The sequence below is a fragment of the Trachemys scripta genome, chromosome 2 (assembly GCF_013100865.1).
Source record: "Trachemys scripta elegans isolate TJP31775 chromosome 2, CAS_Tse_1.0, whole genome shotgun sequence".
In the NCBI taxonomy this organism is placed as follows: Eukaryota; Metazoa; Chordata; order Testudines; family Emydidae; genus Trachemys; species Trachemys scripta.
In genome coordinates, this window is record NC_048299.1 from 62,173,157 (window position 1) to 62,186,736 (window position 13,580).

Here is a 13,580-nt window from a genome sequence, read left to right on the forward strand (position 1 = left end):
TCCTTACGTCTAGTCCACATTCATCCTTTTGTATGTTCAAACACCACATATCGTCATGGCCTCTCTATTTCCAATTACAGCTAAAAGCTTGACTCTCATAGTACATAGCCAGAGGTTACCCAGCTTCACTAAAACTTTTTATTGGCCCTGGGCTTGGCTTGGTTCAGTCTTGGATAGTATTGATGAGTTGGGCCCAACAGGTGCCTTGCTTAGGTAATCCATGAGCAAGGAGGGATTTCTTCTCCTACATTGCCGGGGTAGAAGAAAACTTATTTTCTGCTCTGGTGGATCTTCCTCATCCTTGGTTTCCTATGCTCCATCATTTGGGCTTGCCTGGATTGTTTCTTCCTTTATTCCAGCCCAGAAAGCCATAACCAGCTCTTATGCAAGAACACTTTCTTTATGTGATGTGATATATCCAAAACCAATAAAACCATTTCCACCAAGTGCTTTGGTACAGGGCATGGAACCTCCTAGACATGTCTGTCCATTTTACTACTCTTTCCTTTAGATTTTATGGGGCAACACACCCAGATCAAGTCCCTGAACCAAAATGGGTTACATGACCATGTATTGATGCTTCTTCTGGAGAAGGAATTCTTCTCTTATGTGCTTACAGGCAAAGTATGCATTTTATTCAATGGAGTTCCATCAAATTATCCTCTAATAGCCATCTGTCTGACAACAGCTTTCTAATGCCCATAGTTCTCTCCAAATACCTGAACAGCAAGCATGTACCTTTTTCCATTGTCTGATATACCATCACCAAGATAGTGCACATCCTGGACTCATGATTCCCCTTCATTAACAGATACAGCTGCATCTCCATTGTGTCCTGTTAAGTTATAATGCTTCACTATCACTGTAATAATCCATAGGAGATGCCATTTACAAGGAAATACAGTAGTCCAATTAATTGGATGTCATCATCCCTTAGGGAATCATGTTTACAACTGAGTTGAATGTTAATGTTCAGCATTCCATATTCTAAAAATGTCAAAAGAACCATCGAATAATCTCAGAAGCTACTCCTCTGATGCCATGTCAGAGATAAATATTAATTTGTGGGATATAAATATAAGCAATTGCCCTACAAAAACCACTTCAAATAATGTAAAATCCATCTCAGCATCCCATATTCAATAAATCAATGCACAGATCATGATATAATGATAATGTGAAATACCCAGTCAAATATCCAGTTAAAATTCATTAAATTTTGTACTTACAGGCACCTAAGGACAAATCAGTTAAGACAGTTTTGATAATGGCTGCTTGTGACAGAAACATTCATTTATCTTTAGACGCCTATAAGTATAAATTAAATAAGCATTTACTGATATTAATTTGCCTGCATATGGGTTTGACTGTTCATTAGCATATGAGGTGTCTGTTGCTCATAAATGCAGTGTGCACAGGGAGGTATAATAGATGAGAAAATTTTCTATCCAGCCTGACTACGGATGTAATTGGTCATACGTTAGCAAGATTGGCAACTAAATATCCACTCCTGCTCCAATTGAAGTCTATGGGAGTTAGCCACTGATATCAATAGAAGCGGGATTTGGCCCTGTATCACAAAGAAAAAAAGAATTCAGGACTCATTTAGTCACTAATGCTCTGCTTTCCCCATATTACAGATGAACAATATAAAAGATAATTTTAACATGGGGAAAGAACATTTCATTTTATCAGAACAAAAACAATAAGGACTCTAATTTAATTTCATCATGCAAACTTAGCCATCATTGATATTCATAAGAGTTAAGAAGCCTAGGGATAGGAAAATGGACCCCTGATTGTGGTAAAATGTTTTAAGAAAATTCTCTGGAGCTTATAATAACCACAGAAAGTATGTATTCTTTTTTTCCAGTGGGAGAGGAGTTTGTTCTGCATCCACAAAGAGTCCTATAACATTATTCTTGATATAAACCTAGAGTTTGCAGGACAGAATCACTTCACAACCACATTTATAATCCCCCTCCTTCCAGCTCATAAAGTGTCAATGTTATTTACACACAGCCTTTTTATTTACAGCCTTTTTATGTATTTTATGTTTAATTTAATGTGCAATTTCAGGATCACATCATTTGAGGCACTCACCTCTAACAAATGTTACTAGAATTTGCATTTTACTAAATGCTTTTGCATGTTTCAGAATGTCAGCATGATAGTGAGTGTCGGGGTATGCTTATTCTCTAACAGCACTAAGTTGGTGTATATTATTTTTGATTACCCACCGAGAAGTATTTTTATTTAAAAAGAACAACACTGAGTATTTTGACCTTTGAGAACCAGGAACATTTGTCCCTCCTAATTTATTTTATCTTCCCACTAGTACATAAAACTATATTGATGTTGTCTTGTGGCATCACAATTTTTATTGTGTTACAGTGAGAGAGAAACCATAGGTAAAATCTTGGCCTCATTGAAGTCAATGGCAAAACTCCCATTGACTTCAGTGGAGCCAGGATTTCACTCTAAATAATTAGGGACAAATCTGGCAAACTCCTGTTGAGACCGATCCTTTGAGGAGCTGAGCATGCCCAACTGGAATTTAAGATGTACAACATTCTGCAATATACCAAGTACTAGCTGAACAAGTGAAGTTTTTCCTGAGTAAAAATCCTGGATCTCAGAGTTTTATTTATGGTCAGTATTTAAAAAAAAACAATAAAACAACAACTGAGGACCTTTAAAGCCTATAGAATTTCTATTTAAGTATGGTCAAATTCAGGTACTTTATTGTACGTATCTTATTTAAGACGCTGAAGTTAAACCAATGCATAAATTTAAGTTCAAGTGGTCCCATTATAAACAAATCAATTGTATAAATCAATATGCAAAATTATTTTAAAGACAGCCTTTCACACTGGGGCAGATCTACAAGAGAACATTTATTTAAAATAAAAACATGAACAGCAGCTTTCTTCTGTAGTAATTTTCTGTATCTCCCTTGCTATTGTTGCAGCTATTTGTGTCTCATTACGAAAATTGTACCCCACAACCAGAGCTGGGAGAATAGAGAGAAAGATTATTCTTAAGCATTTACTTCTAAATTCACACTTTGATTGTCTGTGCACATTTAATTGCCAAAAGCAAATTAAAAGTGCCGTAAAGTTTTGTTTTTGCAAAAATTTGCAGAAAGTAAATTTCAAGACTATTGCTGAAATAAAATGTCTTTTGGGCAGAAGCAGAATTAATTTGTAAAGGTTTATTCCATGTGACTTAGGTAGCCAATCATACTATTTGACTGTTGAATTGTGCATACTGAATATTTTAAAGAATATTTGCAATGAACAGTTGGCAAACAAATCCATAGACTAAAAATTGTTTGGAAAAAGAATACAGTGAGGAAATTGGAATGGCAAATAAATTAGTAAAAATCTTAGTATGTTTGCAGACAATTCACAAACAGGAAGAAGGCTATAATGACTGAACAGTTCACCCAACTCTGCTGTCAAACAAGTGCCTTCTCCTGTTATAATGAGAGCATAAAGCAGAGTGCTATCACTGTATTGTCATGGTAATTGTGATGCCATGAATTCAGCATGATGACTTCACCGTTGGTTCAAGTAGGAGGAAATTATGGATTGTGGGAGAAAGGCTTAATTTAAATGTCAGTATAGATAATTGGCCAAAGGTCAAGAAAAATTATGCATAACACATGACATGTAAATGTATTGCATTATTTAAGTGTGATCTATCTGAAAATTTTCCCACATAAAAATCCCTTTTCAGTATCCCTATGCAACATATTTCATGATTAGTGTGCTTAGCACTATCAAGAGAATTAAAACCTTACAGAAATGGAGATTGAATGCCATGAAGTACTGCACCTCCCCTCCCCACACAGACCATAATGTGCAGTGATGGTATTGTTTTTGACAATCTTAGCAGAAAGGCTAGGACTAATTGGATATACAAACTTCTCTCTCACAGCAAAATGTGGTTCTTTCAGGTCAGAAAAAAGGTACATTGGAAGGGTGGTATGGGGAAAATTGTACTTTCCTTGTTCATGATGTACTGGTCTGATTCCTGTTCTGTGGAAAAACAGAAGACTTTGCTACCCAGAATTATTAATGTTCATAAACACTATATGTGAAATCCTGGCTCCACTGAAGTCAGTGGCAAAACTCCACTCAATGGAGTCAGGATTTCACTCTAAGTGCCTGATCTAACCCTCATTAAAATAATTGATTATTTTTAATTGTTTTGTTTTAATTGGTATTGTTTATGAATCACTTAGTCACTTTATAAAATTACATAAAATATTTTTGAATCAGTCACCTTTGTATGATATTCTTCACTTAGGCCCTGATTCAGCAAGAACCTTCAGCAGGTGTCCCATTGTAAGCACACAAGTAGTCCCATTGAGGTATGTACTTAAGTATCTTGTTGAACAGGAGTCATAGGACCAGATCCTCAAAGATATTTAGGTGCCTGACTTCCATTGATCCCTCTGAAGATCTGGCCTTAGTTCGCTTTAAGGGCTTCATCTCTGGAACCAGAGAGTTTCTGGTCTTTTCTTGCAGAGAAAGCTCTATCTTTTGAGATAAACGAGCCACTTCAAATCAATTTGAATTTTAAAAATTATGTTTACTTGAATGAGACTTTTGCTGATGAAATGACAGTAGGATGGAGCCAGTCTGAAAGCTGTTACAGTACTTGTAACTAGAGCCTTCTTTGGGAAGAAGTAAAAAATAGCATGAAAAATTAACTTGTTTTTCCTGCTTCTCATCAAAAAAATGTCGACAAAAATGTTTTGACTCCTTCTGCTCATAATGTATTTGGTGCCAGTACATCAAAATGCATTAATTATTGATATTGGTTTTGTTCTACTACCCAAGAACCCTAATCCAGGATCAGAGAGTCCCATTATACTAACTGCTCTACAAACAAACAAACAAACAAACAACACAAGGACAGTCAGTGCCCCAAAGAGCTCACAATCTAAGGTTTAGTCAAAACATGACATGTACATAAAGACAAAAAAAGAGACGAAAGATGGGAGAACATGGTTATATGAAAGGCAGGAGTGCATGGGGTATATAAACCCCATATGGGTCAGACAGGGTTAAAGACAATGCTAGATCCAGGAAGCCCCACAGAACATACTCGAATTGCAGATGCTCAGAAGGAGGGAGGTTGGGGAGGACAGACCTACTTTGAAGGCTCGTGACAGGGGTGCTGAAGAAGCTTCCAGGAGGGAGGAAGACTATAAACTGAGCCTGGCTGGTGCTGCTGGTTTGGTTACCTTTTCTCTTTCTTCTCACCTTATCTGGGACTGAGAGCAGGGAGAGAAAAGCAGCAGTAAGAAATGATGTGGAGAGAGTAACTCAGACGCAGAGGTGAAAGTAAGCTGGTACGGTCAGGTACCGGCAAGAGCCGGTACGCCGTGCCAAACTGGACCGGCTTCTCTGGCGGTGATTTAAAGGACCCAGAGCTTCAGCCACTGCGGGAAGACCTGGGCCCTTTAAATCACCACCAGAGCTCCGGCAGCCAGGCTTGGGTGGGGATTTAAAGGTCCCGGAGCTCCGGCCCCTGAGGGGAGCCCCAGACCCTTTAAAGCACCGCCCAAGCCCTGCTGCTGGAGCTCTGGCTGCGCTTTAAAGGGCCCAAAGCTCCCTGCAGTGGCAGGAGCACTGGGCCCTTTAAATCCCCACCGGAGCCCTGCCGGGGTAGCAGTGGCAGGGCTCCCGCGGTGATTTAAAGGGCCCGGAGCGCCGCGGTAGCTGGAGCCCCAGGCCCTTTAATTCGTTCCTGAGCTCCCAACCGCCTCTGCAGCTGGTAGCTCTGGAGTGATATAATTTTAAATCTTAAATCCCACAGCCGAAGCCCCAGGGCCTTTCAATCTTGAAAGGCCCCGCCTCTTCTGGCTGAGGCCATGCCCCACTCAGGACTCCGGTATACCGGTAAGTCCTTTAAGTTACTTTCACCCCTGACTGCACCTCTGATTAAAAGGGAATCAGGACTGTAAGACCAATCCATCAGGAGGGGATACTAGGTGTGCTAACCACTAAGATACCTCACCCCCAAGGTCTCTATTACAAGTAGAAGAATGATGTGGGTGTATTAGTTGATCACTGGATGACTATGAGCCACCAATGTGATGTGTCTGTAAAAAGGGCTAATGCAGTCCTAGGATGCATCAGGCCAGGTATTTGCACTAGAGAAATGGAACTGTTAGTACCGTTATACAAGGAACTAGTGAGACCTCATCTGTAATACTATATGGAGTTCTCGTCTCCCATGTTTAAGAAAGATGAATTCAAACTGGAACTGGTGCGGAGAAGGGCTACTAGGATGATCCAAGGAATGGAAAACCTACCTTATGGAACGAGACTCAAAGAGCTTGGCTTTTTTAGCCTAACCAAAAGAAGGCTGAAGGGAGATATGATTGCTCTTTATAAATTCATCAGAGGGATACCAGGGAGGGAGAGGAGTTATTAAAGTTAAGTTCCAATGTGGACACAAGAACAAATGGATATAAACTGGCCATCAACAAGTTTATGCTTGAAATTAGACGAAGGTTTCTAACCATCAGAGGATGAAGTTCTGGAACAGCCTTCCAAGGGGAGCAGTGGGACTTCAAGACTAAGCTTGATAAGTGTTTAGAGGGGATGGTATGATAAGACCACCTGCCAGAACCATCCCTAGGGGGCCCCGTGCTTTGGGGGGCCCCATGGCGGCCAGCCCAAATTGCCATACCCTAGGGACGGCTCTGTGTGTGTGTCGGGTGTGGGGGTGCTAGTCTGGCTCAGTGGGGGTGGGTTAGGACGCGGGGGGCCAGGCTGGCCCAGAGGGTTAGCAGGGGGCCTGGAACCAGCAATGGGGGTCAGGCCCTCACTTACCGGCAGGAAGTGGCAGCAGCAACCCCAGCCTGCCCCACTTTGCCCCGCCCACTCCCAGTGTCACCTGAAGTCTGTAAGTCTATGAGTCTACAAGTGGTCTCTATAGCTAGATCAATAATGTCAAACAGTACTGGCGGAGTTAGTAGTTATCTAATATCTCTAGGCTTGCCTTCAATTAAAGGAGGAGGGACAAAAATAGAAGTTCACTGATTCTTTATTTTTGGAGAGGAGACAGGGAGAGACTGTTTCATCACACACAGTCCTGAACTGCATCTATACCTGCTGCTGTAAGCTACTGTGACTCACAATTTATTCATACCTGAATACAGTATGCACCTGCTGTTTACTGATGTTTTGGTGCATTATACTCATTAAAGCTTGTGCTCATAATGAGTAAAGCTTCCAATTTCTGCGGAATATACAAATGTTGGTTATATATTACTTATGAAGGTCTCTTCCTCATTCCCCACACATAACATCAAAGGTTGAATAATGTGTTTCCTGCCTTTCATGTTAAGCAATATAAACATCAAAAGATGGATTAGTGTTTTATGTCTTTGACAACACTTAATCATTGTGTCAAATCTCACATGGTGTTTATATTTTTATTCCTATAAGCAAAGCAGTTGGCCAAACTTTTTATTATTATTTGTATAGTCAGACCCAAACATTTTCAAGTTAAGCAAAATATTTACTCTCAGCCTGAGATTGTGGGTCAAGTTTCATTCTGGGAGAAACTTGTTTAGCTAGGTTATGAAAATTCCAGTTATTTATGTATGTAACCCTTCTGCCCATATAAGTCGGCAGCAACAAGGGCCGGGTTCTGTATCTAGGGGTTCCGTTTCAAAAACGCAATGCAAAACCGGCTCGAGCCCCCACCCAGTGACCTGGGACAATGACATACCATCCCCTGGGTGCCTCTAAGAGGCAATACTTCCCCTCTCGCAAGCATGGAGTCTGAGTGTAGCAGAAAATGTTTAATAACATGAGGTAAACGACATCAGCATTAAATTGGAAAAACACCACAAACAGGATTCACAACACAAACCATGAGCAAAAAACCCACAGCAAATTGGGCTGTGTCCTTTCCCTTTGGCTCTTGAATCCAGCAACCCAAAAATCACTCAGAGGGTGGTATTTATGTGACCATCGCTTATTAGCACAGTAGTGTCCAGGAAATGGACCGCTTGTGTGGATTGATCTAGGCTGAGGTTGATGGTGGGATGGAAATTATTGAAATCATGGTGAAATTCCTCAAGGGCTTCTTTTCCATGGGTCCAGATGATGAAGATGTCATCAATGTAGTGCAAGTAGAGTAGGGGCGTTAGGGGACGAGAGCTAAGGAAACGTTGTTCTAAGTCCAGTGCTGAGCTGGACTTGATATGCAAACTAGATACAACCAACTCAGGATTGAATAAGGACTGGGAATGGGAGCTTATGCTCTAATAAATTTGTTAGTCTCTAAGGTGCCACAAGTACTCCTGTTCTTTTAGCTCTTTTGTGATTTCAGCTCTTAATAAGGGAGCCCCAGTGCTGGTGCACCATTAGCCCAAAGTGAATTCAGCTCAGCAGTCTGTAACTAGACTCCTAATGGAATCAAAGTTAGCTCTGACATTCAACGGTGGAGAGAGAAGGTAGTACAATTGGTGTTTCAGACCCTCAGAGGGGGCCCAGACTATCCAGTACAAATACCTGCCCCCACCTTCTCTCAATTCACTGGAATAACCCATGCCCCTTGTCAAGCAAGTGCTACTTAGGTAATGGTGAAGGACTCACTTAGTCCTTCTGTCATACAACAGTTCCACTGGCCTTGATTCACAGAATCAGGGTAACAAAACTTTATTCTTCCTGCCCCAATAACAGAGAAACTGGGGATTCCACACCAGCCAAAGTAACCACTTTCAGTTGCTGTTGTTTCATGCCAGGCGAGTGGGTGTGCCTATGCAAACAAGATCAGCCCCTGGAGTTCTTTTCCGCACTTGCCATAATTCACCACCAGATGTCAGGGTAGAGCTCATCCTGATTCTGCTTACATCTATATTATGTCATTGCTACTTTGCTATAATAATTTCAGTGGACTAGATTCAGCCTCAAGTAAATCTGTGTTCTACCAGCACATCCCACATTCTAGCCTCCTGTAATTAATTGGAAAGGATCCCATGGATATGGCTACGGAGGTGCAAAGTGGCTTGCCCCTGCAGGCGATCGGAGCTCAAAATATGAGTAGTAAGTGAAGGAGAGAGGAGGCCAGGGCTGCCTTGATCCAACACATCCTCTTCGCCCTCTGTTGCCAATCATCCTGTGGGACCCCTTAGAAAGTAAACAGCTTCCCTCTCACAGAAACCCAAAAGAAAGAAGATGACAATTCAAGAGCTTGGTTTCCTTGGGTGAATTCCCTGAGGTTCAGGGGGCCAGGCCCACATGGGGATTCATAAATTGTACCTCTTTGCACCTGCATTGGTAAATCCGGTCCAGCTTCAAGATTATCACAGTAGTAAAGGGTGGAATTTTACCTACCTAGCTAATAACATATTTCCTTTTAATCCATGCCTGTATGAATGTAGACATTGTTTTTGGCAACTCTAAATAAAGGAGATCTTTTGGAGGAGCAATAAAAGAGATAAGCTCGAATAAGAGGCCTTTGAGTCAGCAATACCATTGTCTACTTTGTACAAATTATAATAAGAGCTAGTTAGTATTAAATATGTGATAAGCTTTATTGTAAAAAAGGGAAGAAAACAATGTAGGCTGTTGAGAAAAATAAATATATTCTTGCCCCTCTCCTTTGTGTGACAGTAGCACTTCAGAAACTGAAGTCAGTATTGTGGCCTGTTGTCTGGGTAATCTCCAAAAATAGATCCTGCAAATATATAGGTGCATAATTTTATTTACATGTGGAGTTCCACTAAAGTCAGTGGGACTACACATAGGGGCTAAGTCATGGAGGTCTGCAGGATTGGTATCTTAAAATGAAAGAGAGCCCCTATCCCAAAGAGTTTATAATTAGGACTGGGCAGAAAATGGTTTTCCCAACCCACAAGGACAAAATCAGGATAAAAAGTTGATCTCAAAAAACTCTAGTGAATTGACAAACCAAAACCAAAACACAAATGGGTCAATTGAAATGTTTTGATAATTTTGAAACAGAGCATTTTGATTTTGGCCTTTTTTCTTTTATTGGTATTAATAAAGTTATAGTCCTAAACTAATTAATTTTGAACCAAAAAATGAAACTATTCATTGACAATTTCTACGTTTTTTGAGTAGGAAAACTTACTGAAACTCACCCTTTCCTATTAACAGTTTCAGTTTTGACAAATAGGTATTTTTCAGAAAAAAACATTTTGAGAATTTCTAAACAATATCTATTTATAATTCTGCAGTTGAATTCATGTGGTTGAACCCCTGCACCTGTGGGTAGTATTATTTAAATAATCTCTGATAAATCCTGGCAGACATCGTACTACAAAGATTTTAGTAAAAACCTTTGGGACTCTCTTTTATTTTTCCCTTTTGTTTGCAAAGAGAAAATCAATTAACAATAAAAATCTTTGTTAACAATAAGTTACGGTTGCTTGCTATGGAGCTCAAAAGCTTGTCTTTCACCAACATAAATTGGTCAATAAAAGATATTAACTCACCCATCTTGTCTCTCTCAATTAAATAAAGGTACAGAAATTCTTGGAATTTAATCATTTACTTCAATGAAAGCAGAGTATGGCCAACTTGAATGCTTCAAGAAATCCCACCTGTGTGGAAAATAAGCTTTCAGATCATCTTCATGCATAATACATAAGCAAAAAAGGTTGATCTTTTTCTATTGCAGGTCACTATTAATGTTGATGATAGTGTCTCTGTAACAGGCTTTACTGCTGAGTAACCCTAAATTGAGAAGCTGAAACTCTTTATAACAATGCAGAGTAAATTAGTACCCTCATACTGGCAGGTGGCTTCATTTAGCACCAATCAGGATAGGAGTGGGAACTTTTATCAAGAGCAGAGAGTAATAGGATACAGGAAGTTTAGATACATGGAAAATTTAAGCATAGTCAATCTCAAGAAGAAAGGTTAGTTTGAGGTTTATGTTTTATTGCAGTTATCTGAATACCTGATAAAAACAAAACTCAGGAATGGTTAAGTTTGGACTATATGCAATGTATGCATACTGTGGAGCATGATGTAATCTGCTTACAAGGTCTTTAAAATAACATTTGGAACTGTACTGTAGAACATGGAGTGCATTTTGCTCTTCTGGTTTTTTTTTTTAAGTTTGTGTCTCCTTTGATCTAATATTTTCTAAACGTCACAGTCTTGCATACGCTTTTCCATTGAATAAAGAGGTTATCATGTCTTGGAGTGTGAAATAGCTCTTTTAATCTACTGGACATTTCCTTGAACTGTATTAATTTAATTTTGAACATTGTTGGAATGGATATGACATAGCCTCACATCTCCTGTATCACAAATTTCAACAATTTCTTAACCTTCAAAATCACACTATTTCATAACCAGACCTGTCAAGTCTCATTGATTTTGGAGAGAAACTCCTCCATTTGAGTTATTTTGAAGACAGTTATTGAAGTATTTCACTCTTATAAGAAATGACTTTGCTGTGTATCTCTCAATGAGACCTTTACAATCCCACTCTTAAAAATTGTAACTCTTTCCTCACTTACAGTTAAACCTGGACAAATAATTTATTCATTGTCAATTTTAAATTGTGTTCTTTGCAAAGTGTCTGAACAAATTATGAATTTCTTGAATTAATTCATTATTTTCATTATTTGCCTAATTACGCCTGGTCTATAGCTCATCGATGAGCAATTCATCACGAAGATTCAAAATCCAAGTTGTCTTGACTTTTTTTTTGGTATGGCAAAAGTAGAACAGTGAAAGGAGCAACATGACAACAGTTGGATCTTAAGTTCTCTTATCCAGTCTAGAGCAGAGGGAGTACCCAGGTGAATGGCTGCAACACCTCCAGGATGAGCATAAATTGGCAATCATCCGGAATGTGTCCAATAGTTTGCCGCACGCCACACAGTTCAGCGATTCCCTCACCTTCAATCTATGGAGTAAGAATGAGCTTACTGTTGGGGGCGAATACGGATTAGTCCATATGCATCATGGGGAGGAGAAGTCTGGCACTTGCACATTTGGGTCATCAATTAGATTTTTGTTTGGTATGTCAGCAGCCGCCCAGGCTTCAGATCATCTTCCCTGAACATCCTTATCTTCCACAAGGAGGGCTGTGGGATGACACCAGAAAGGTTTTCTTGATTTTAGTTGTTGGTGAGGAGGTGTTCTAGGTCAGGGTGTGGAGTGGTAGTGTGAGGGAGGAGATGATAACCTGCTTGTGGTCTCCCCTGCTACGTGCATAAGTACAACAAATGTCATCAAAGTGGTAATCAAATGTCTGGAAAAGGCCTTCTGGTCAGCAAAGCAATGGCAAAAATGGTTGTCTTGACTGAACACAGATCACATGTATCTCTCTCTTCCCTGACTGGAATCTTAGAATAAGATTTCTGGTGTGATTACTCACAGATAAAAAAAAAAGTTCACTTTCCATTAATATTTCTCAACATCTGCTTACAATGTATTAGTTTCATTAACATTCCTGTAAGTAAACCTGATCACTAGAATATTCACAGAAAGTAAATACTAATCGTATGTGAACACAGAGAGTGCAAATTAATTTATAATTGTGAACAAATATTCAGAGGAAAATGTTTGTAGTGTTCATCCAGCTCTATTCAAATTGCCACAGGTTGGGAACTCTTGTGTAATTCACTTTATTACTTTTTTTCTGGATGGTAAATTTGCAAGACTACCTCTCTGTGTCTCACCTATTCCCTTGTATTACAGATTCTGTCAGGGTTTTTTATTTTTTATTTTTTTGTGGGGTGAGGGTGGGGGGCAGACACTGGATCAGAAGACAAAGCGTGAAGGGAGGAGGACACCAGAATACATGTGAGGAGTAGATACCACTGCAAAGCACTACACACCCCTTCAGTGAACACTATTATAATCTTGATATTTACCATTCCTATACCATGAGCTCTCAAACTGGGGTCATAATCCCCCGGGGGTTGAAAACGGGTGTGAAGGGTGCACAAGAACCTCTTCCCTTCTCATTTTACTCCCGGACTTTAAATCTTACATTGTGAGACACCAGCAGCCAAAATGTTTGACAAATATCCAAAATGTGGAACACCTATATTTTATGTATAACACCATAATTTACAGATAATGGTTTGTAATAATAAAACCTGCTTTAAAGTTTGTTTTCTCACTGTGTGGATTAAATAAACCATTTAAAAATAAGAGAGAACTGGAAATAAAAATTCTATCATGTGCAACCAGAAAGTTCCCTGACATGGATCATCAGTAGAGTTTGAAAGCTGAATTTTCAGATCCCTAGCTTCGACCACTACCACTATCGGAATGACTATTATTGGTTATGTGGTCTAGCTACAAGTGGTTGGAGGCTGACAAACATTTTGCCAGAAGTCACACAACTATTCAGTAGAAAGTTGTAGGATATTGGAGTTCTGGTTCCTATCCCTGACTCTGGGAGGAGAGTGTGATGTAATGATGAGAGGATTTTGAAAGCATATATATTGGGCTCATTTATTCTGAAAGCCAGTATGGCTGGGAGGATAAGACCTGTGTTATGTAAGAGATTTGAACTCTAGTCCTAACTCTGCCTGAAAAGACAACAGCTCT